Raw genomic sequence first — 24,863 nt, 5'->3', positions numbered from 1 at the left:
GTTGCGCATCTTAATACACTTGTTTTAAGGTTGCTATTAATGTCATGTTTTTAGGAAAATATATCTGTTTAATTATACATTACTGCATTTAAATTTGGATCCTTAAGAAAAAAAACATAGAATCCTTATCAACCCAGTTCAGGCTCTTCCTTCTCATGAATAATTATATGAAGTGGGATCAAAAGTTTAGTCGCAGGTAGAATAACTTGTAGGTAAGTTTCATGGGCAGCATGGTGACTCAGTGGTTAGCACTGCAATCTTGCAGCGCTGGGGTCCCGGATTCAAAGGACAACATCTGCGAGAGGTTTGTATGTTCTCCCATGTTTGTGTGGGTTTCCTCCGGGTTCTCCGGTTTCCTCCCACACTCCAAAGACATACTGATAGGGAATCTAGATTGTGAGCCCCAATGGGAATAGTGCCAATAATGTGGTAAATTGTCTGAATTGTAAAGCGCTACGGAATATGTTGGAGCTATATAAATAAAAAGATTATTATTATTATGGTTAATCCATGTATTACAATGCTGCTCACCATTATTGGCACCCCTTCTTTTTTATCACAGACTGTACAATATCCTCAGATATAAATGGAAATGTACCAAAGTTATGTCCTCAGGATTTTTTAATTAGTGGTCCAAAGTAATACAACAATAAAACATTGTTTTTCAACTTCCATGGTGAAATTTCAAAGAAGAAACAGAATAAACAGCATGTGCAGCAATAAAGGCACCCCTAATTAATACTTGGTTGCACACCCTTTGGCATTGCTGACGGCCTCCAAACGTTTCTTGTAGCCATCTATAAGCTTCTTGCACTTCTCAGCTGGAATTTTCTCCCACTCTTCCTATGCAGTTTGTTCAAGCTCTTGGGGGTCCTTTCTCCCAATGGTAGATTTCAGCTCACCCCAAAGATTTTCAATGGGATTGAGGTCAGGACTCATTGCTGGCCAGTTTAAAACAGTCCATTTTTTTCTTTTTCAACCATTCCTGTGTACTTTTGGATGTGTGCTTTGGGTCATTGTCTTGCTGGAGGACCCATGATCTTCAACTCAAACCAAGATTTCTTACACTGGGTAGGACGACATTTCGCTCTAAAATCTCTTGATAATTCTCTGATTTCATGATTTCTGTGATATGGTCAAGGCCTCCAGTACTGGATGCACCAAAGCAACCCCACAGCATTTTGGATCCTCCACTATGCTTAACTGTTAGCAAGGTGTTCTTTTCCTTATAAGCTTCATTGCACCGTCTGTAAACAAACTGTTGATTTGCATTGCCAAAAAGCTCTATTTTTATTTCATTTGTCCACAGAATATTTTCCCAGAAGGATTGTGGCTTGTCAAGGTACTATTTGGCAAAGATCAGTCTTTCCTTTTTATGTATTTTCTTCAGCAATGGTTTCTTTCTTGGCCTTCACCCATAAAGGTCTGCTTGATTTAGTGTGCCACGTATGGTACTTGTTGAAGTCATGACCCCAGACTGTTCCATGTTGGCCTTCAGGTCTTTGGATGTTTGACGCAGTGTTTTTTTCCACCATTCGCACCATCCTTTGAAGACATCTCTCGTCAATTTTCCTCTTTCGCTCACTTCCAGTGAGGTTCTTGATGGTTCCATGCTTGGCAAAGTTCTTAATAACAATTCGCACTGTTGAAACTGGGATACCAAGGTCTTTGGAGATGGCCTTATACCCTTTGGAAGTCTTGTGTTTGCTAATAATAGCAGTTCTGATGTCCTCAGACAGCTCCTTTGTCAACACCATTGTGACAAAGGAACAAGGCCTACCATGTGACTTTTTAAAACACTGAAGTCATCATTCATTGGCTAATTCATGTCACATGGGCATCGACAATCATAGGTGAATCTCCTTTGTGATTTACCACAGGTGAGTCAAAATGTGTTTCCATACTGAATTATTGTAAAGGGTGCCAATACCAGAGACACAGCAAGCTTTAGGTTTTTCTATTTTTCCCTCCCATTGTTGTTTTTTTGTAATTATTGTTTATCATTTGCTTTTTTGTATTTAGCATGCGTGCTCTATACAAAAAAACTGTTTCACTTGATTCATTTTTTTCAGGAGATATTCCACAATACTTACTTAAACTTCATGGGTGCCAATAACGATGAGCACGATGATGTATACAGTCATGGCCAAAAGTGTTGACACCCTTGAAATTGTTCCAGAAAAGTATTTCTCCCCAAAAATTATTGCAATTACACATGTTTTGTTATACACATGTTTATTTCCTTTGTGTGTATTGGAACAACACAAAAAAAAGAAGGAAAAAAGGAAATTTGGACATAATTTCACACAGACCACCCAAAATGGGCCAGACAAAGTTGTCGACACCTTTCCAAAATTGTGGGTAAACAACATTGTTTTGTTTCAAGCATGTGATGCTCATTCAAACTCACCTGTGAGAAGTAACAGGGGTGGACAATATGAAAATCACAATCTTTGCATTGTGTGTCTGTGTGTGCCACACTAAGCACGGAGAACAGAAAGAGGAGAAGAGAACTAACTGAGGACTTGAGACCCAAATTCTTATCAACAATCTCAAGGTTATGAGTCCTTTTCTTTATGGGAAGAAATAGAAAAATAAACAGCAATTCCGCTGTTTTTAGACATTGTAAACTTTACGCTTTTCATTTGCAGCACAAGTAAAGTGTTAATTTTCTTGTCATGGTAAAACCAAATGTATGTACTTTTATTTATGTTTTCTTACTAATATACAATTAATACTCTGGAAAAAAAATATTTGTTTTTTATCATGGCCATATTTAGAGAGTCATAAGTTCAGCATTTTTCCATCAAGGAGTTGTATGAAAGCTTATTTTTTGTGTGACAAGATGTTCATATAACTTTTTAACACTTTTTATTACACTTTTGGGGAGGTGGAATGAACAAAAAATAGTAATTCTGTATTTTTTTTTAAACACCATTAACTATTTAGAATAATTATCATACCATTTTTTTCTGCACTTCAATACAGTAATAGTAGTAGCAAATGTAGTTAGTGTTTTCACAATTCACCACTTTCACTGAAAAAAGGCACTTTAAAAAAATAAAAACAATGTTTTGGTCAACATTTCCTGAGACTGATACATTTTTACTTTTCCGTAGACAGAGTTGTGTAAGAGCTTATTTTTTCACGAACGACCAAAATGGAATTTTTACTAGTACTATTTTTTAGTACATATGACTTTTCGATCACTTTTATTCACTGTCTTTGTAGTGGGGATGAATAAAAAACTAATTGTGGCAATATTTTCTTTTTACACTATTTTGTATTTTTTTTGCGCAAGCTAAGGATATCATTTTATAATAACGATCAATATGATTACAGTATTACCAAATTTATACTTTTTTTTTACTTTTTACTAGTTTAGCACAAGAATATCACTTTTAAATAAAAAAAGAAATTTGTATCACATTCTGAGAACCATACCTTTTTCATAGTTTTTGTTTGCAGAGGGCTTGTTTTTTATTTTTTAAAAGCTATAGTTTTTATTGGGTCAATTTAGGGATGCATAAAAATGTTTGGTCATGTTTTATTCCATTTTTTTGTACCGTTTACCATATAAAATACATAATGATATACCATGTTTTATGGACTATAAGACGCATCCCCCCCCCAAATTTGGAAGGAAAATGGGGATGCATCTTATAGTCCAAATGTAGCTTATCGGGGGACAACGGCAGTGGAGTGGTGTCACAGGAGGCAGGGTCGCTGCCTCCTGTTACCCCGCTCCATCACCACCACGCCCCTGGTAAGCCACCGTAAATTCAAACTATAAGACTGACCCCCATTTAAAAAAAAAAAAAAAAAAATTCTCATTTTCCTCCCTAAAATTTGGGGTGAGTCTCATAGTTTGGTGCGTCTTATAGTCTGAAAAATACAGTATATGTTATTATGATGGTCATTACGGATGTGGTGATATCAGATATACCTGTATTTTTTTTTTGTGTATTTTTTTTAATAAACTAATTTTTATTCATAAAAATTGCTTTTTTTATTTTTTCCTTTTTTTTTTTATAATACTATATAATCATTTTTAATATTATTTTTACATTGTTTATTAATCCTACAAGGGATCTTGAAGATGATCCTTATATTTCAGTGATATTGGTCTGTATATTTCATATCTGTCCTCATCTAATTTTCTTCCTCCTTTACAGGTATTACTACTGCACAGCCCAGGGATCCATTGTTAGGCCTTGATCTGGCCACATAAAGCTGCCAACCTTGGTGACAACGATGTTAAAGCTGGAATCAGAGCAATGTCTTGTTCTACTTACATTACTCACAAGCTATTACCATATCTATCTACAAGGTAACTGATGTCTGCCAGATAGGTGGAAGCTTGCCTGCTGGGACTGGCACCATCTGTCAGAATTGGGTGCCATATTCCCTGTGTGAATGGAGCAGCTTTCACACCTGCGGACTCCTGCTCCATGTCAAGCATACTCTTCCAGACTAGGCAATTTTTCATTTTTTCTCTTTTTTTTTTTCTTTTCTACCCTTCTTCCAAGAGCTCAAACTATTTCATTTTGTGTCTCTTTAACCGTATGAGGACTTGTTCTTTATGGGATGTGTTGTACTTTAGCATGACACCAAAAATGACCTAGCAACATGATCCTTCCGGTCAGTACATTTATGGCTGATACCAAACTTGTATAGTTTTTATCTTTTTAATTTATGGTTAAAATGTTCTGCTTTTTTTTTAAGACCCTTTTTCCTTTTTTTTTTTGCATGGTGAGCTGTAGTTTTTCTTGGTACCGCACTGGGGTATATATGACAATTGTCACACTTTTTTTTATTGCACACAGGTTAATTAATTTCATAATTTCATAGATGAGACTTTTTCAGACATGATAATATCAAATATTCTTATTTTTTTATATTTTTGTTTTCATATTTGGGCATATTTGCGGAAAAAGGGGTGATACAAGCTAACTTTTTCTTTTTTTTATAATTACTTTTTACTTTTTTTTAGGTCTCTTAGAGCTGTGTTTGTTTGCTCACTTGTACGATATTCTTCTGCAACACTTTAACGTTGCAAGACATAGTAAAAATCATGATCTTGCATGATGGCAAGCATGGGCTGAGCTGGAGTACATAGGAGTACAAAGATGGTGGTGATGGAGGCCTTCAAGAGTACTTGTACCTCCTATGTCAGGAAGGGGTTAAAACCTAAAATAACTTGTCAAATGCAATCAGTAAAAGCACTGATTGCTCCGGATATCCCCCACCCCACATGTTAGAGGCTTTTGCCTGCCTTATTGCCCATAGATGCGTCCTCTGGTTCTTTCGTAACAGGCGTTGCATGGGCATTATTAGTTTTCAGTAGTGAGTAGCGTCTTATTACAGTGCATTGAGATGGCACGTGCATGGTTATGGTGTGCTTTCTGCACAGTGTGAACACGGGCTTTGAGTACCCATTGGTGTCAATGGACGAACAGCTCTCTTTTTCTCCTACTGTACCACTCAGCTGTGTGTTAGGCAGAAATACCAGCCAGTACACCACTCATGTTTTTTCTCATTAAAAGCATGATTATTTTTGCCCATATTTGTTCTGATGGACACCTCCTACCTACAAATACAATATAAATACAACTAGGCCTCATTTATCTATGCAAAGAGAGAAACTGTGATTGTTGCCCATAGCAACCAATCAGAGCTCAGGTTTCATTTTTTAAACAGCTTTGTTAAAATGAAAGCTACACAGTGATTGGTTGTTATGGTTGATTGGTTGCTAGCTGAGAGGAGCTAGGAGAAGAAACATGGGGACATACACTGTATCTATACATAAAAGAGTTATGGCAAAATGGAAATTGATAAACTTTTACACAGGAACAGTGAAGAATTACTTTTATATATATAACTATGGACAGGACCATGTCTCCTCCTGAAAAGCGAGGCTTAATAATGTATTCAAAACTCAGATTTTGCAGCGTTTTCTCATTTTTTGGTGTGTTTGTGTGGCATTTTTAGCATCGTTTTTTTTTTGTTGGTGCAGATTACATATGTGATTTGTCTACAGTACATGTTTAATAAAGTTATTTTTATTCACCAAAAAAGCAGCAAAAATCACTGCACAAATGCAGCAAAACCCATTTTCAAGTTTTTTTTTCACCACTAAAATAATAAAAAAAAACTGGAACATTTTGGTTCACCATAATCATACTGACACGGTAAATTATGATGCCAGCTCATTTTTACCATATAATGAACACAGTAGAAACAAAACCCATAAAATAATGTCAAAATTGCATTTCTTTTGCAATTTCATCACACTTGTAATTTTTCACAATCACAATTCACAATCAGAAGTGAACTTGTCATAAATAGCCATATGTGTTTTACAGGAAAAAAAAAATGGAAGCTGAGATGATAGGATTTCCTGCTAGATATGAACAGGTTAAGTCACTTCATATATTCTGCACCTCTAATACAGGTAATACTGTTATATTAATGGCCGATCCACAGGAACGGTAGGGGTCTGTCCTCTTAGGCACGGTTGGGCAATTCATTTTCTTGAGGGGCCACAAGTGAGACAGTGACTGTTGTGGAGGCCGAACCAATAGTCTGAAATTAATTATGCATAAGTGATGCAATATAATTATTAATATTAATTTCATCATTTAATATTGAGCAGAATTAAGTATGCTGACATCCCTATACTGTACTGTATGAGCCCACACACAGCCCCCTACATACCATAAGAGGCCCCCCCACATAGCCTCCTATATACAGTATGAGCCCTCCACATAGCCTCCATATATACAGTATTAGCCCTCCATATAGCCTCCATATATACAGTATGAGCCCTCACATAGCCTCCATTTATACAGTCTGAGACCCACACAGCCTCCATTTGTACAGTGTGAGTCCCAGATAGCTTCCATATATACAGTGTGAGCCACACATAGTGTCATGGGTGTGTCAGAGGTGACAGACAGCCGCCCTGCAGTGGTTTGCAGGAGATCTCCACGTTTGGCAACGCAGACAGCTGCCTAGATAGGAGGCTGTGTTTAGGACCCAGCGACTACCTCCCTTTAGTCTGGGTGTATATATACCACAGTGTGAGCCCCACATAGCCTCCATATATACAGTGTGAGCCCCACACAGCCTTCATTTATACAGTTTGAGCCCCACACAGGCTCCATTGATACAGTGTGAGCCCCACATAGCCTCCATATATACACAGGGAGACCCACACAGCCTTCATTTATACAGTGTGAGTCCCATATAGCCTCCATGTATACAGTGTGAGCCCCACATAGCCTTCATTTATACAGTGTGAGCCCCACATAGCCTACATATATACAGTGTGAGCTCCACATAGCTTCCATATATACAGTGTGAGCCCCACATAGCCTCCATATATACACAGTGAGACCCACACAGCCTTCATTTATACAGTGTGAGTCCCAGATAGCCTCCATATATACAGTGTGAGCCCCACATAGCCTTCATTTATACAGTGTGAGCCCCACATAGCCTACATATATACAGTGTGAGCCCCACATAGCTTCCATATATACAGTCTGAGCCCCACACAGCCTCCATTTGTACAGTGTGAGTCCCAGATACCTTCCATATATACAGTGTGAGCCACACATAGTGTCATTGGTGTGTCAGAGGTGACAGACAGCCGCCCTGCAGTGGTTTGCAGGAGATCTCCACGTTTGGCAATGCAGACAGCTGCCTAGATAGGAGACTGTGTTTAGGACCCAGCGACTACCTCCCTTTAGTCTGGGTGTATATATACCACAGTGTGAGCCCCACATAGCCTCCATATATACAGTGTGAGCCCCACACAGCCTTCATTTATACAGTTTGAGCCCCACACAGGCTCCATTGATACAGTGTGAGCCCCACATAGCCTCCATATATACACAGGGAGACCCACACAGCCTCCATGTATACAGTGTGAGTCCCATATAGCCTCCATGTATACAGTGTGAGCCCCACATAGCCTTCATTTATACAGTGTGAGCCCCACATAGCCTACATATATACAGTGTGAGCCCCACATAGCTTCCATATATACAGTGTGAGCCCCACATAGCCTCCATATATACACAGTGAGACCCACACAGCCTTCATTTATACAGTGTGAGTCCCAGATAGCCTCCATATATACAGTGTGAGCCCCACATAGCCTTCATTTATACAGTGTGAGCCCCACATAGCCTACATATATACAGTGTGAGCCCCACATAGCTTCCATATATACAGTGTGAGCCACACATAGCTTCCATATATACAGTGTGAGCCACACATAGTGTCATGGGTGTGTCAGAGGTGACAGACAGTCGCCCTGCAGTGGTTTGCAGGAGATCTCCACGTTTGGCTATGCAGACAGCTGCCTAGATAGGAGGCTGTGTTTAGGACCCAGCGACTACCTCCCTTTAGTCTGGGTGTATATATACCTGGTGTGTCTAGGTGGGCATCGCCGGTTATATTCATTTCTACTTGGAACTTGGCTGAAGCAGCATCACGTCCTCTCTGGAGTCTTGAGGCCGTGTGCCCTGTTGGAGTTCTTCTAAAGCTGAGTTGTTGTTCCCCTGTGTTGTCTTCCCCTTTTGTCTTTAAAGTGCTAGCGGAGGTTGACTAGTGCTTATCTCCTTCCACCCTCAGCTATAGCCTTACACCAGGGATAGTAGGGCGAGGCACGTGATCGGCGACAGCTGCGGAGTCTGTATAGGGACGTTAGGGGGAGACATGGTGATGCTAGTCCAGATTAGGAGGTCACCTATTCCCCCTTTCCCTAGTGTCTGGGCTCCCTTGCCCTTTCCCCTCTGTGTTGCACTCACACCTGGCGTGACACATAGCCTCCATATATACAGTGAGAACCCCAGATAACCTACATATATACTGTGTGAACCTCATATAGCCTCCTATATACAGCATGAGCACCCACATAGCCTCCATGTATACAGTGTGAGCCCCACATAGCCTCCTATATACATATAAATATCCCATACACATGAATAAAAACAACACCAAATACCTCGCTCCCATTCCCCCAGCGCTCTGCTCCTGTCTCCTCTGCACGGAGTCTCAGCAGCAGCGCAATGAAATGACGTCATCATGTCTGCTGTCTCATGTTGATTGGTGGAATATGGAACTGGTGGCCCCTTCCTCCACCTATGTATTCAATGATGTCTGCATCCTGAGGACAGCGGGGCCAGGGAGTACGTAGTGCGGCCCGTGGGCCACTGTTCCAACCTTTCGGCTGTCTTGGTATATTTTGAGCCTCTGTAATATTTATTCTATACTTTCTGAATTAATCTTACTCTTAAATGTGATATTGTACACATAAGCTAGTTAATCATTTATAAATATTAACTTTTACACTATTGTATATTCCATAAAAATGTATGAATATTTGATAGATTCTTTTTTTTAATTGCAACTAATTAACAAATAATGCATTCCTCTGAGAGGGAATGTGAAAATTATTTGAATGTGAGAAAATGACTTCCGGAACACACTGGCTTAAAAAAGTTGTTATGTGGTGCCGGATCGTCTGGAGCGGAGCTGAAAATAGACGAAGACACCAACCGGTGAGTATTTAACTACGGTATATGCATTACACTTACATACGTGATCCCTAACAAAGAGATGAAAAAAGCAGGCGTGGTGCTTTAACAAATTCATAGATATTATATTATCCCATGAGTGAGTGCATTGAATATTACTTAATATCTTCTTTAAAGATCCCCAAGTACAATTCTAAGAATAAAATATTGGCAATCTACTATGTACCCATGAAACAACATCGCTGATTACAATTATTCATAAATGGACAGTAATAGCCCATTGCTCTTATTCGATAAAAATCTTTCCAAATCGGAATCCCTGAAACCTAATATCATAAGTAATTGGGCTGCCCAAAAATATCTGTGGAAAAATTGGACAACCAAACCTTCTTATGTCTCAGACTTCAGAAGATATTTTACTTTTATTTTCACTCTACTTCAACCCCAAATCAGGTCGTTCAAAAGTGTTTCTATTAATTTAAAAATGCTCTCATTCACCCATACTTCAGACACGGAGGACATAAAGAACCAAAGGCAAGAGACCATCATCATAATCTGGGCTATTGTATCCGTATTGGATAATGGCAGCATCAATAACACCAACATCTTCTGTCTTACTTTCCTAATGTTAAGTAACACAAAACCCATAACTTCCCCTGTGGTAATTATCCTTAAATATTCAAAGATTTCTTTTTTACTAAAATATGTCATTCTCTTCACACTTGTCTAATTTCTTCTCCAAGATAGAGTAGGCACAAAAAGACCTGATCACCTCCATGGTCCATGGGAGAGATTTCCCCATTTTTATCAAATACAACCGAACATCATCTGCATAGATACCTATTTTAGCCCCCTCTACACCGCTGCCAAAGCCCCTAATTTCCTCATGTTGCCTGATTTTAAGTGCAAGCAGTACAATAAACAAAGCAAAATACAAAGGAAAGAGGGGGCATCACCGCCTTGTCCATCTGGCTGTGGGTGAATGGTATAATAGTTTAATCTACCTAATAAAATTCTCCCCTAACCCAAACTTCTCCAATACTCTCTATAAGAATTCCTACTCCACCCTGTTAAATGCCGTTGTAGCATCTAATATGAGGATGGAGCGGTGGTTCCTTCTCCTAGTTTAATATTTACGAACACTCTCCTCAAAAGAAGCAGTTCCTCTACTTGGTATGAAACCATTCTGGTCGGAGTCTTTTTGCCTAAATTTTTGCAAGATGGAACAGATCAGCATGTTAGGTTATGAATAGTGTTGAGCGAGTATGTTCTATTAACCCTTTCGCCGAGTATGCTCAGGCCGAGCTCCGAGTATTTACAGCTGCTTGGTGATATGTTTGAATCTCTCCCGTGTGCATGATTTGTGACTGTTTGACAGTTTTAGTACATGTGAGGAATGTCTATTTCTTACACATTCCTCACATGTAATAAAGCTGTCAAACAGTTGCAAATCATGCACACGGGAGCGATTCAACCATATCACCGAGCAGCTGTAACTACTCAGTGCTCGCCCGCGCATACTCGGAACAGAACATACTCGCTCAACACTAGTTATGAAACTATGAGATTCCCATCTATTTATTGTTGTTGACTCTGGACTTTAATGTTTTCTAATCTAGATAGAAGATTGTCCTTATTACTTATGTGATATCATGACATTATCATAGTTATATTAATGGTTAGGTGACCTCTTCTCACTTTTCCCTTGGTCTCCTCTTGATTATGTCATACATAAGATGTATACATGCTAATCTGGTATGTTTAACATGTTATAAAAGGGATGTCCAGAATAGGTAAAATTAAAAGTATCAAATGTGTCTAGTATGTCCTCCATCACTGCAAGTGTCAAGGCTTCTTCTTTATTTGGCACAGTTATGGGGGATCAGTGGTCAGCACTTTTTTGTGAAGTTCTGGGTGTCAATCGCACTAGTGCAACATCTGCATGGAGTTTGTATATTCTCCTTGTGTTGGAATTTGTTTCCTCTTGATAAACCTATTTCCTATGACATTGGAATTGGAAACTATTACGGAAATGTTCAACTTATAGGGAACCTGTCATGTCATTTGTATAACGTAAACTGTTCCCAGGTCACGATTAGTGATGCAATGTGCATCACTAAAATGCTGAATACAGTAATGAACACCCCTATGAGAGAACGAGCAAGTGAGATATAAGTATATAAAGAAGTTTTAGCACATGATTATACCACCGATTTTAATGGAAAAAACATGTTGTGGCGGTGAAATTCAGCAGTATTCAGAGCTCATGCAGAATAAAAAAAACGTGATACAGCAAGCCATAGTAGCCCACCTTGTCATTTCGTGGCGGTGAAATTCAGTTGTATGCAGTGTAAAAAAAATCTATTTTTTCTGTGACTAATGTGATGCAGCACGCCATAGCCCACCTTATCATTTTACATAATAAATAATAATAATAATTATACTACTGTACTTGTACTATGGGTCAATTGATGGCACTTTCCTGGTGTCTGGGCCTAATTTGATGTGTTTTGGCAGCTTTTGGGCCCGTTTGAAGGTGTTGTGTATACGTTTGGTTTTGCCCCCATTGAAACCAATGGCGTTCGGCAATGTACAGCGAATATTCGACAAATAAATCGGTGAATATTGCAAAATCGGCGATCGTAATCCGAACCGAATATTGAAATATTCGCTCATCTCTACTCATTATTCTGTATGGAGGACTATGTGGGGCTCGTTATACTGTATGGAGGACTATGTGGGGCTCATTATTCTGTATGGAGGACTATGTGGGGCCATTATTCTGTATGGAGGACTATGTGGGCCCATTATTCTGTATGGAGGACTATGTGGGGCCCATTATTCTGTATGGAGGACTATGTGGGGCCCATTATTCTGTATGGAGGACTATGTGGGACCCATTATTCTGTATGGAGGACTATGCGGGGCCCATTATTCTGTATGGAGGACCATGCGAGGCCCATTATTCTGTATGGAGGACTATGCGGGGCCCATTATTCTGTATGGAGGACTATGTGGGGCCCATTATTCAGTATGGAGGACTATGAGTGCCCATTAGTCTGTATAAAGGACTATGTGGGGCCCATTATTCTGTATGGAGGAATATGTAGGGTCCATTATTCTGTATGGAGGACTATGTGGGGCCCATTAGTCTGTATGAAGGACTACTATGTGGGACCATTATTCTGTATGGGGGACTATGTGGGGCCCATTTTTTTGTATGTAGGACTATGTGGGACTCATTATTATGTACAGAGGACTATGTGGGGCCCATTATTCTGTATGGAGGACTATGTGGGGCTCATTATTATGTACAGAGGATTATGTGGATCCCATTATTCTGTATGGAAGACTATGTGGTGCCCATTATTCTGTATGGAGGACTATGTGGGGCCCATTATTCCGTACGGAGGACTATGTGGGGTCCATTATTCTGTATGGAGGACTATGTGGGGCTCACTATTCTGTACTAGATGGTGGCCCGATTCTAACGCATCGGGTATTCTAGAATATGTATGCGGCCGACCGGGCGCAATCAGCAGAACTTTGTTTAAATTTGGCGCCAAAATCGCTGATTGGTCACGGCCGGCAACCGTGACTAATCAGCAAAACGGTGTTTAAATTTGGCGGCAAAATCGGTGATTGGTCACTTGTGGCGGCCGCGACCAATAAGTGAACTGTGTTAGTGAGGACCGGAGAGCTTGTTTAAATTTGACGATAAAATCGACCAATCAGCAGAGCGTTGTTTAAATTTGGCGGCAATCTCGCTGATTGGTCTCGGCCGGCCGGTGGCCGGGACCAATGAGCAGAGCGGTGTTTAAATTTGGTGCCAAAATTGCTGATTGGTAGCGGTCGCCTGCGGCCGCGACCAATCAGCAGAGCGTTGTTTAAGTTTGGCGCCAATCTCGCTGATTGGTCGCAGTCGGCCGGCCACCGCGACCAATCAGCAGAGCGGCGTTTAAATGTGCTGCCCATCTCGCTGATTGGTCGCGGCCGGCTACCGCAACCAATCAGCACAGCGGCGTTTTAAATTTGCCGCCCATCTCGCTCATTGGTCGCAGCCTGCCACCGCGACCAATCAGCAGAGCGGCGTTTAAATTTGCCCCCCATCTCGCTCATTGGTCGCGGTGGCCGGCCGCGATTAATCAGCAGAGCGGCGTTTAAATTTGCCGGCCATCTCGCTGATTGGTCACCGCCGGCCACCGCGACCAATCAGCGAGATGGCCGGCAAATTTAAACGCCGCCCTGCTGATTAATCGCGGCCGGCCACTGCGACCAATCAGCGAGATTGGCGGCAAATTTAAACGCCGCTCTGCTGATTAATCGCGGTGGCCGGCCGCGACCAATCAGCGAGATGGGCGTTTAAATTTGCCTCCCATCTCGCTGATTGGTCGCAGTGGCCGGCCGCGATTAATCAGCAGGGCGGCGTTTAAATTTGCCGGCCATCTCGCTGATTGGTCGCGGTGGCCGGCCGCAACCAATCAGCAGAGCGGCGTTTAAATTTGCCGCCCATCTCGCTGATTGGTCGCGGCCGGCCACCGCGACCAATCAGCAGCGCGGCGTTTAAATTTGCCGCCCATCTCGCTGATTGGTCGCGGCCGGCCACCGCGACCAATCAGCGTCGTATTAGTGTGGGCCCGGGAGCGGCGCTGCTTGTGTGGCTCCGTATTAGCGAGGACCGGGGAGCGGCGCTGCCTGTGCGGCTCCTTCTGCTGCGAGAAGCCGGGAGATGACCGGCTGCTCGCAGCAGAAGCATCCCGACCGGCGGCGCCGCTTCCCGGTCCTCCGTTCACACTTGCTGTCGGAAGATCAGAGGGCCAAGCCGCTGATCTTCCGACGTTAGCCGCATGGAGGTCAGCGGCGCCGGTCGAGGTAGTTGTGCTGCTAGCGCTGCTCATCTCCCCGCTGCATCGCCGCTGACCTCCGTCCGCCAGATGAGCCGCTAACGGCCGCCATCTTTTTTCAGAAATCCCGCGGTGCTGATTGGCCACTGCCGGACCAATGAGCGACGCGGGATTTCCAGGACAGACAGAAAGACAGACAGACAGACAGACAGACGGGATAAGACCAGTGTTGAGCGATCACTAAAATGCTCGAGTGCTCGAAGCTCGGGCCGAGCTCGCCGTGATACTCGGGTGCTCGACCCGAGCAACGAGCCCAATGTTAGTCTATGGGAGACTCGAGCATTTTTGCGGTTGCACCCCCGGCAGTCTTTTAAAAGCCTAACAAGTGCCCAAAACGATAGTGACAGTGCTCAAATGACATGGGGACAGCATGGGGATCGCCCCAGGAAGCATTTCTGACCCCCAGGTCACTGCTGTCAACAACGTGGTCAGAGGTATTAAGCCACTTTTACGGGCTCACAATAAAACGTTCAAAAACGAAAGTGAAACTTTTTTCCTGTGAAATATGTTAAGGAACTTCCTTTCCAGGGAAAAGACTTGTGTATAAGTTAAAATAAATGACCAAAAACAAAAATACTCCTCCATACCTTCGGCTATGTTCACAAGTAGCATTTTTTATGCGTTTTTGCACTTTTGTATTGCTTTCAACTATGACAAATGTATTCACCGGGAAATGTCATTTTAACATTTTACAACCTTATCTGGCCATGTGCTGTGTGACACATGCATAAAGTGCTGAAAAGACATGGGAACAGCATGGGGAAGACCCCTGGAAGCATCTCTGACTCCCAGGTCACTGTCTAAAAGTGTGCCCATCATAAGTGATCCTTGCCGCATCAGAAGATGCAGACTTGCAACTATCCCCATGCAAGTTCTAGTCCCAGGGCAGTGTTCAATTGTACCTACCCCACTCCTTGCAATACAAGCGCAAGTATGCAGCCTGCCACCCACCCACCCCCAGGCTGCAATACCATACTGCTTGCTTGCTTGAACTTGAAATTGGGCCTTTTAGGCATGTGGAGGCGGAATCTGGCCACCACGTCATGGCTGTGTTGGCGGCCTGGAATCCATACTCAGTCCCCAGCCGCCCGGTGACCGGGTGTCCATACTCGGTCCCCAGCCGCCCCGTGGCCGGGTGTCCACACACAGTCCCCAGCCGCCTGGGGGCAGCCGGGTGTCCATAAACGGTCCCCAGCCGCCCCTTTTTCTCCTTGGAAAATCCCCCCACACACTTTTCTTAGCCCAGCCTGCTTTAGGCAGCACTGGACGAGCCCACCAGAGAACCAGACTCCTCCGGTGGGCCCTGACTTCTCCATCGGTGGAGTTGAGAGTGCCAAGGTCAGGAGCATGATGATGATGACAGAAGTTAGCATCTGCTATGTTTTGTTATAATGCAAGTGTAAGTGTGCAGCCTGCCACCCACCCACCCCCAGACTGCAATTCCATACTGCTAGCTTGCACTTGAAATGGGGCCTTTTAGTTTGGAGGAGGCCGAAGCTGGCCACTACCTCATGGCTGCTTCGGCAGCGAGGTATCCATACTCAGTCCCCAGCCGCCCCTATTTGTCCTGGTGTGCCTTATACATAAGATTAAGCGCGTATACCAAAACATTACCTGTGCCCTCCCCAGTGCATTTAGTGGGAAGGAGAGCCTATTCCGCTGTAGTGTGTGCATGCCAAACCCCTGTTCATGGTACATGCGAAGATGCCTCCCACCTTGCACCTGTCGTTGCAGACTTGCAACTATCCCCATTCAAGTCCTTGTCCCAGGGCAGTGTTCAATTGTACCTCTCCCATTCCTTGCAATGCAAGCGCAAGTATGCAGCCTGCCACCCACCCACCCCCAGGCTGCAATACCCTACTGCTTGCTTGCTTGCACTTTAAATTGGGCCTTTTAGGCATGTGGAGGCGGAATCTGGCCACCACTCCATGGCTGTATCGGCGGCCTGGTATCCATACTCAGTCCCCAGCCGCCTGGTGGCCGGGTGTCCCCGCTTGCTCCCCAGCCTCCAGGGGGTGGCCGGGTGTCCATACTCGGTCCCCAGCCACCCCTATTTGTCCCGGTAACCTTTCCCATACTTTTCTTAGCCTGGCCTGCTTTAGGGCAGCATTGGCCGAGCCCACCGGACTATCAGACTCCTCCGGTGGGCCCTGGCTTCTCCATCAGGGGAGTTGAGAGTGCCAAGGTGAGGAGCATGATGAGGATGATAGAAGTTAGCATCTGCTTTGTTTTGTTGTAATGCAAGCGCATGTATGTAGTAGCGGCTAGGCCTGAGGTGGTCAGCGTTTTGGCGCATATCCTACCTCCTCCGAGGATTGCTGGATGTTTTCCTGCTACTATCCAAGTTCTATGACTCCTGTTACAACAAAGCTTCAGGTGATAAATGATGGATGAGGTAGTGGCAAAGGAGAAAGAGCAGGAGGAACAGGGACCATTCACATCAATATCAGGCCAGTCAACCAGATATGTCTTGTAGGATATGTTTCTGTAACAAAAGGAGCGGTTCGGCTACACAGTTATAGGGCATACTGTGAGTGCAATGCCTACCAAAAATTTAGAGGCACTCCAATGCCCCTTGGAAATGACATGGAGGTCAGAGGGCGTTAACTAAACCTTTTTTTCCATTTATAGCAACTGGGTCTCCTGTGCACTGTTGGCCTAAGCAGTGAATGGAAGACTTTCCAAAAATTATGAGGAACTGCAATGCCCCTTACAAGAGCCATGTGTGGCACCCCAGGGGTCTGGTCACCACAGTAATAGAGATATTACGTCGGAGAGCAAGTGGGAGGTTTCCTGGTCAGGATCCCTTAAACATGCAACATCCTCCTGCCCCAGTCCTGGGAGGGTAGAATTCTGCCCTTATAAACTGGATCTGGGGCGGGGTTGAGTGAGTCAGAGAACAGAGAACAGTCAGAGTCAGAGTGAGAGCAAGGGAAAGTAACAGCAAGGAGCTCTGTAGGAGCTAGGAGCTAAATACCAGGGGCTGGAAGCTGAGCAGAGCTCGCCCTGGCAGAAGACAATAGGAACCGGACACAGGAGTCCGAGGCTGTGAGGACTTATATATCCAGCAGCAGAAACCAGCCGGCAGGGGATTTCAGGTCCTCTGGCCATAGAAGCCCGGAGGCTCAGTCACAAGCAAGGGACCAGCACCGCCGTCGTGGAGCGGAGGCTAACAGAAGGCCCCAAGTCACCAGCCATATGGGTGAGCACTACACGGTACACTCAGGGACGTGGGCTACTTCTACCCGCTTACAGCAAGGTAGCCAGGAAGAGTGCAGACAGACGGGGAGGCCTACAACTCCACCTGGCCAGGGAAACTCCTGCTTACTCACAGACTGACCAGGCCTCTTATGCTAGCCAGTACTCCCGGGAGGGTCTACCTTATAATCATCAGTAAAGACCCTGAACTGCACTGCAAAGACTCTGAGTCGTTCCTGCTGCGCTTGTGCACCATCACCCCCATCATCCACACTCACTGCCCTGAGGCTATACTCCTCCCGTGGGGAGTTATCCCATTCTCTGCTGCGCACACAACACCTGTCTGCCTCGCAGCGGTGGTACTCCCTGACCGCAATCCACGGGTGGCGCAGTCGGACAATTAACCTCAAAACCTAAGAAAGACTGCCACTGGTTTGACCAGCCTGAGCCACGGGACCGGGTCACCGCCACGGAGACTACAGACCCCAGAGACCCGGCACCGGGTATCCCACACACGTGTACACACGGCCCAGGGGGCGCGTCACATGCAGTACAGCATATTACAAACATAAGTCCCATTATTGGGGAGTGGGTCTCCCATAGCATTTGCTTATGCCTTGCAAGCAAAAGCTGCCAAAAATTAGGACGGAGCAACTTGCAATGCCCCTTACAAGAGCCATTCAGTACAGCATATTAAAAACATAAGTCTCATTATTGGGGAGTGGGTCTCCCATAGTATTTGCTTATGCCTTGCAAGCAAAAGCTGCCAAAAATTAGGACGGAGCAACTTGCAATGCCCCTTACAAGAGCCATGCAGTACAGCATATTACAAACATAAGTCCCATTATTGGGGTGTGAGTCTCCCATAGTATTTGCTTATGCCTTGCAAGCAAAAGCTGCCAAAAATTAGGAAGGAGCAACTTGCAATGCCCCTTAAAGAGCCATGCAGTACAGCATATTACAAACATAAGTCTCATTATTGGGGAGTAGGTCTCCCATAGTATTTGCTTATGCTTTCCAAGCAAAAGCTGCCAAAAATTAGGACAGAGCAACTTGCAATGCCCCTTACAAGAGCCATGCAGTACAGCATATTACAAACATAAGTCCCATTATTGGGGAGTGGGTCTCCCATAGTATTTGCTTATGCTTTCCAAGAAAAAGCTGCCAAAAATTAGGACGGAGCAACTTGCAATGCCCCTTACAAGAGCCATGCAGTACAGCATATTACAAACATAAGTCCCATTATTGGGGAGTGGGTGTCCCATAGTATTTGCTTATGCCTTGCAAGCAAAAGCTGCCAAAAATAAGGACAGAGGAACTTGCAATGCTGGCACCCTGGTGGTATAGTGGTGGTGGAGGCTGAGGATAAGGAGAAGAAGATAAAACAGCCGAAACGAGGAAGCGTATACCCATGTGTGGGTGTGAAGCGGTGCATGTGAATACACCTCCCGAAATAACACAGTGGATTTGACTTTATGTTACTCTGATGTCATTTGGTGGTGATGAGAAGTCTGGCCCAATCCAGCCCTTGTTCATTTTGATAAGGGTCAGCTTGTCAGCATTGTCAGTTGACAGGCGAGTGCGCTTATCAGTTATAATTCCCCCAGCGGCACTAAAAACACGCTCCGATAACACGCTAGCGGCAGGGCAGGCCAGGACCTCCAAGGCATACAGAGCGAGTTCATTCCAAGTGTCCAGCTTGGTACCCAATAATTAAAAGGCACAGAGGAATCACGGAGGACGCTGGTACGGTCGGCAAGGTACTCCCTCACCATCTTTTGAAACTTTCCACTCCTTGTAAGAGTACCCCGCGCCTCAGGGCCTGTAAGCTGGGCGGGTGTCAGAAAACTGTCCCAGAACGTTGACAGTGTTCCCCTGCCTCTACTGGATTGGAGTTGCATCTCTCTCGCCTGTACACCTTGGTTGGGCAACGAACTGTGACCTCTGCCGCTAGCGTGTTCAGATGGGAATTTTTTTAAGAGTTCTGCAGCAAGGGCCTTCTGGTACTGCCCCATTTTTGTAGACCTCTCCACCTCAGGAATAAGAGAGTGAAAGTTCTCCTTGTAGCGGGGGTCTACAAGTGTCACCAACCAGTAATGACTGTCAGCCAACATTTTGACAATGCGAGGGTCACGGTTAAGGCAGCGTAACATAAAGTCAGCCATGCGTGCCAGACTGGTAACGGGCAAGATTTCCGTGTCCTCACCAAGATGACGACTGACCATGCTCTCCTCCTCCTCTTCCTCCTCCCCCCTGTCCTCAGGCCACCCACGCTGAACCGACGGTATGACACTTGTACAGGTACTACCGTCTACAACGCATGATAGCAGCTCCTGTTCTTCCTCCTCCTCCTCCTCCTCCTCTCCCTCATTGTCCCCCAATGCACGTTGGGATGAGATGAGGCTGGGCTGTGTGTAATCGCCCGCTACAGCTTCTTGATCCATCTCATCATACTCTGGCTGCAATGCCTCCTCTTTAATTCTCTGCAGAGAGCGTTGCAAAAGACAGACAAGTGGGATGCTGACACTAATGATGGCGTCATCGCCACTCACCATCTTGGTGGCCTCCTCAAAGTTTGTCAGGATGGTACATATGTCAGACATCCAGGTCCACTCCTGAGGTCTTATGTGTGGAGTCTGACCTGAATATCGACGGCCTTGTTGCAGCTGGTACTCCACAACTGCTCTCTTCTGCTCACAAATCCTTTGCAACATGTGGAGGGTAGAGTTCCAACGTGTGGGGACATCACACACCAGTCTGTGTGCCGGAAGCTGCAAACGCTGCTGCAGCACAGCAAGGGCGGCGTAAGCTGTAGCCGACTTGCGAAAATGAGCTGACAGGCGGCGTATTTTCACGAGCAGATCTGGGAACTCGGGGTACGATTTAAGAAACCGCTGAACCACGAGGTTAAGCACATGAGCCAGGCATGGTACGTGTGTGATCTCACCTCGCCTCAGAGCCGCCACCAGGTTACGGCCATTGTCACACACGACCATGCCGGGATGTAGGTTCAGCGGTCTCAGCCACAGATCTGCCTGCTCTTTCACAGCTGTCCACAACTCACAAGCAGTGTGAGGTTTATCACGTAAGCTTATGAGTTTCAGCACAGCCTGTTGCCGCTTGGCGGAGGCAGTACTGCAATGCTTCCAGCTTGTAACTGATGTTGTGATATCTGAGATGGAGGCTGAACATGAGGAGGAGGAGGATGCGCAGGAGCTGTACACTGTGGGGGCAACTCTGACTGACATAGGGCCCGCAATCCTCCCCATGTGGGGAGGATGTGTTCCGTCCCAAGGTCCGACTGGGTCCCGGCTTCCACTATGTTTACTCAGTGTGCCGTCAGAGAGATGTACCGTCCCTGGCCACAAGCACTTGTCCACGTGTCCGTTGTCAGGTGGACTCTCCCAGTAACTGCGTTGTTGAGGGCACTGCAGATGCTTTGGGACACGTGCTTGTGTAGTGCGGGGTTGGCACACCGGGCAAAATAGTGTCGGCTGGGGACCGAGTACCGAGGGACAGCCACCGCCATAAGATTGTGGAAGGATTCCGTCTCCATCAGCCTAAAAGGCAGCATTTCCAACGCAAGCAGTCATGAAATGTGCGAATTTAGGACTGTGGCCTGTGGGGCGTTAGCTGCGAATTTCCTCTTTCGTTCAAAGGTCTGGGATATGGACAATTGAACGCTGCGGTGGGACGTGGACGTGGACGTTGATGCTGTTTCTTGAGAAACTGCCATAACAAGTGAAGACTGAGAGGAGGGGGCATCTTTACATGCAGTATGGACAGGGGATTGCCTTGCACACACAACAGGGGGTTCTATTGCACGCACAACAGTGGAAGAAGCAGTGGTGACACCCGCTGACACTGGTCGTGGACCCTGGGTTTCGCCCCACAAAGTCGGGTGCTTTGCTTCCATGTGCCTGATCATGCTGGTGGTGGTCAGGCTGGTAGTTTTGTCACCCTTGCTGATGCTGGCATGGCAGGTGGAACATATGGCCTTTTTGGGGTTATCAGCAGAGTCTTTAAAAAAATTCCAGACTCTGGAAGACCTACCGCTTGTACTGGCAACGTCCCTCGTGTTGGTATTACGGGGATCGGTTGCCTGCTTTCTGTCTGCGGCCACCACACTGCTTCTTCCTACCTGTTGGGGTACTCTGCCTCCCTCCCCCTGTGTGCTGCTGGCCTCACTCTGCATGTCCTCCTTCCACGTTGGGTCAGTTACTAGATCATCCACCACCTCCTCCTTTTCCACTTGCGCACCACGATCCTCCGCCTCACTTCCTGGCAATTGTGTCTCGTCATCGTCCACCTCTTGTGACAGATTGCCAACGTCGACTTCCTGTGGCCGTGGCTGTTCAAATATTTGGGCATCGCAACATGGGATCTCCTCTTCCACCACTTCAAGCGTATCAGGCGACGGGCCCAAATATGGAAATGGACCAGTGAACAGCTCTTCAGAGTGTCCAAGTGTGGGATCACTTGCTGTCTGACGACACTCGGCATGGTGGGAGGAAGGAGTATCAGGGTGAGGAGCAGTATGCGGTCGAGACTCACGGCTACTAAGAGTTGACCGTGTGGAAGACAGACCGGAGGTGGTGGTGCCCAGGTAACTGGAAGTATTATCTGCTATCCAATTAATAACCTGTTCACACTGATCAGTTCTCAATACTGGTGTTGTTCTGTGCTTCCCTAGTAATTTGGTCAAGATGTGGGAGCGAGAAGATGTGGCTGTTGGTTGTGGCACATTTTCACCTTGGCCACGGCCCCGTCCTCTGCACGAACCATCACCAGAACATCCTCTTCCACGTCCCTTGCCACGCGCCTTGCCCATTGTAAATGAAGTAAAATAGCTTACACTTGCACTATCAATGGAAAAAGGGTAATAAAGAGTAGATTAGAACCGTGGAAGAGGAAAACCACAGTTATTGTTTACTGGGGTATACCATACTTTTTTAAATAGAGATATTTGCGGCTGAACAGTGAGCGACACACTCAAACTGCTTTTTTTTTTAGATACCAAAGGCCCAAAACTGGATAGTACAGCGATTTGACCCGTGGAACTGCGAAATCACACTGGGATGTCGGGCCTACACAAGACTATTTTCAACAGATATATTTTTGTGTCACAACAGTCAGGAGACACTACTGTTTTTCTTTACGGAAAATATACCAAAACCTGAATAATAGAGATTTTTTACCGTGGGATGGCAAAACCACAGTTGTTGTTTACTGGGGTATACCAGACATTTTTAAATACATAGATTTGCGGCTGAACAGTGAGCGACACACTCAAACTGTTTTTTTTTAGATACAAATGGCCCAAAATGGATAATACAGAGGTTTGAACCGTGGAAGTGCAAAACAACACTTCTGTTTCTCTAGCCTACACCAGACTATTTTCAACAGTTATATTTGTGTCTGAAAAATCAGAGACACGCTTTTTTTTGGGGGACGACGACACACCAAACGGTTAATGAGACGGGTATTTGTACAGTGTGAAGGAGGAAAAAGAAAGGAGGATTTAGATGAAGAAAAAAAAAGGATTTTTCCTGGCCCCCGACACCTGGTGCTAAGTCCAGCAATTTCAGCAATAGGAGCACACAGGACTGTAATGCAGCGTTTGCTGGTATAACCACTGTGTCTCCTATACAGCCTGCCTGCCTGGTATCTGGGATGGATATTAGTCCTGTTCTGGCAGCCTTTACAGACCCTACACTAACTATTTCGCAGTTTATAACTCTCCCTAAATCAGCAGCGCTGTCCCTACACTGTCTAATCCTGAGAGACTGTGTCCAAGATGGCGGCGCCCGGTTTTAAATACTCGAGGTGACGCTGTGCGGCCAGCCAATCACTGTAATGCCCACAACCAACATGGCTGCAGCATTACAGTGACTGGCTGGCAATCCCTGCATGTTCATTGGCTCTGTAAAGAGCGCCAAACATGCAGGGCGGAGACCCGAGCTCCCGCCCGAGTAACCCGGAAATGCTCGGTGCTCGCCGAACATCCCGAGTAGCGTGATGCTCGGGCGAGTAACGAGCAGTGTCGAGCATGTTCGCTCAACACTAGATAAGACGATTATATATATAGATGAAGGACCTTATGGCGCCCATCATTCTGTATTGAGGACCTTGTGGGGCCCATTATTCTGTATGGAGGACTATGTGGGGCCCATTATTCTGTATGTAGGACTATGTGAGGCCCATTATTCTGTATGGAGGACTATGTGGGGCCCATTATTCTGTATGGAGGACTATGTGGGGCTTATTATTCTGTGTGGAGGATGACGTGGGTCTCATTTTACTGTATACTGGTTGGTTCATGACTTTGTGCAAGATTTTCATTTTGGCCCACTGGGTATTTGAGTTTGACATCCCTCCCTGTATTAGACCATTAAGTGTTGTCCTGCATGTCCCTTTTATAGATAGGTAACTTTATATAATCTTGGATATTTAGTGTTAATTTTGTAGCACTTTTGTGACCAAATCAGAAATGTGCTGAACAGTCTCACGACATAGTCTTGTCTTGTAGTGGGACCGATTGCTAACAGGAAAGGACAAAAGTGCTCAGTTGAGTGATCTGCTTTGTTCAGCTTTTCTCGAGTACTTAGATGTGACAAGTGCAGTCTTTTATTTTCTATGGATCTGTACATTGCATCATCAGCTCTTACAGGAGATCTGATCACAGCCAAAGAAGCCTAATGTTAAGCTAAGTGCTTTTATCTCTTCAGTTTATCAATCAGTGGTGGCTTCACAGTTATTAAACAATTGTTACATTCCATTGAGGGCCCAGATACAAATCAATTAGGAACAAGTACTACTTTTAGGTCCATGAGCAGAACTGACAATTCACACCGACCAATTCCAGTAATAGTTGTTTAAACAATTGAGCCAAGTTTAGTCTTAGAATAAAGAAAAGATACTGCTCGGACTACTGCCATTCCTCTGCATCTCTTCCTTCGTCCACCATAATTCTTCTTTCTTCCTCTCCTGGCAGGTAGAGACTATAAAAATTAGCACTTAAAAAACACCGTACAATTTGAGAGTTATGGACCTTTTTTAACTCACCCTCCCAAAAAAAAAAAAAAGGAATATTCAGGGGAGCAGCAAGATTAAAATAAGACAAAGACTTGCTACTTTTGACCTGGTGACATGTCCTCTTTTAGGCAAATCACTTGAGAATAATCAATACTAAAAATACCATATAGAAGTAATG

The sequence above is a fragment of the Phyllobates terribilis genome, unplaced genomic scaffold (genome assembly GCF_046119375.1).
Source record: "Phyllobates terribilis strain yellow unplaced genomic scaffold, ASM4611937v1 Scaffold_7__3_contigs__length_470593459, whole genome shotgun sequence".
In the NCBI taxonomy this organism is placed as follows: domain Eukaryota; kingdom Metazoa; phylum Chordata; class Amphibia; order Anura; family Dendrobatidae; genus Phyllobates; species Phyllobates terribilis.
The sequence above is the reverse complement of the archived record's forward strand: the minus strand, read 5'-3'. Positions refer to the sequence as shown.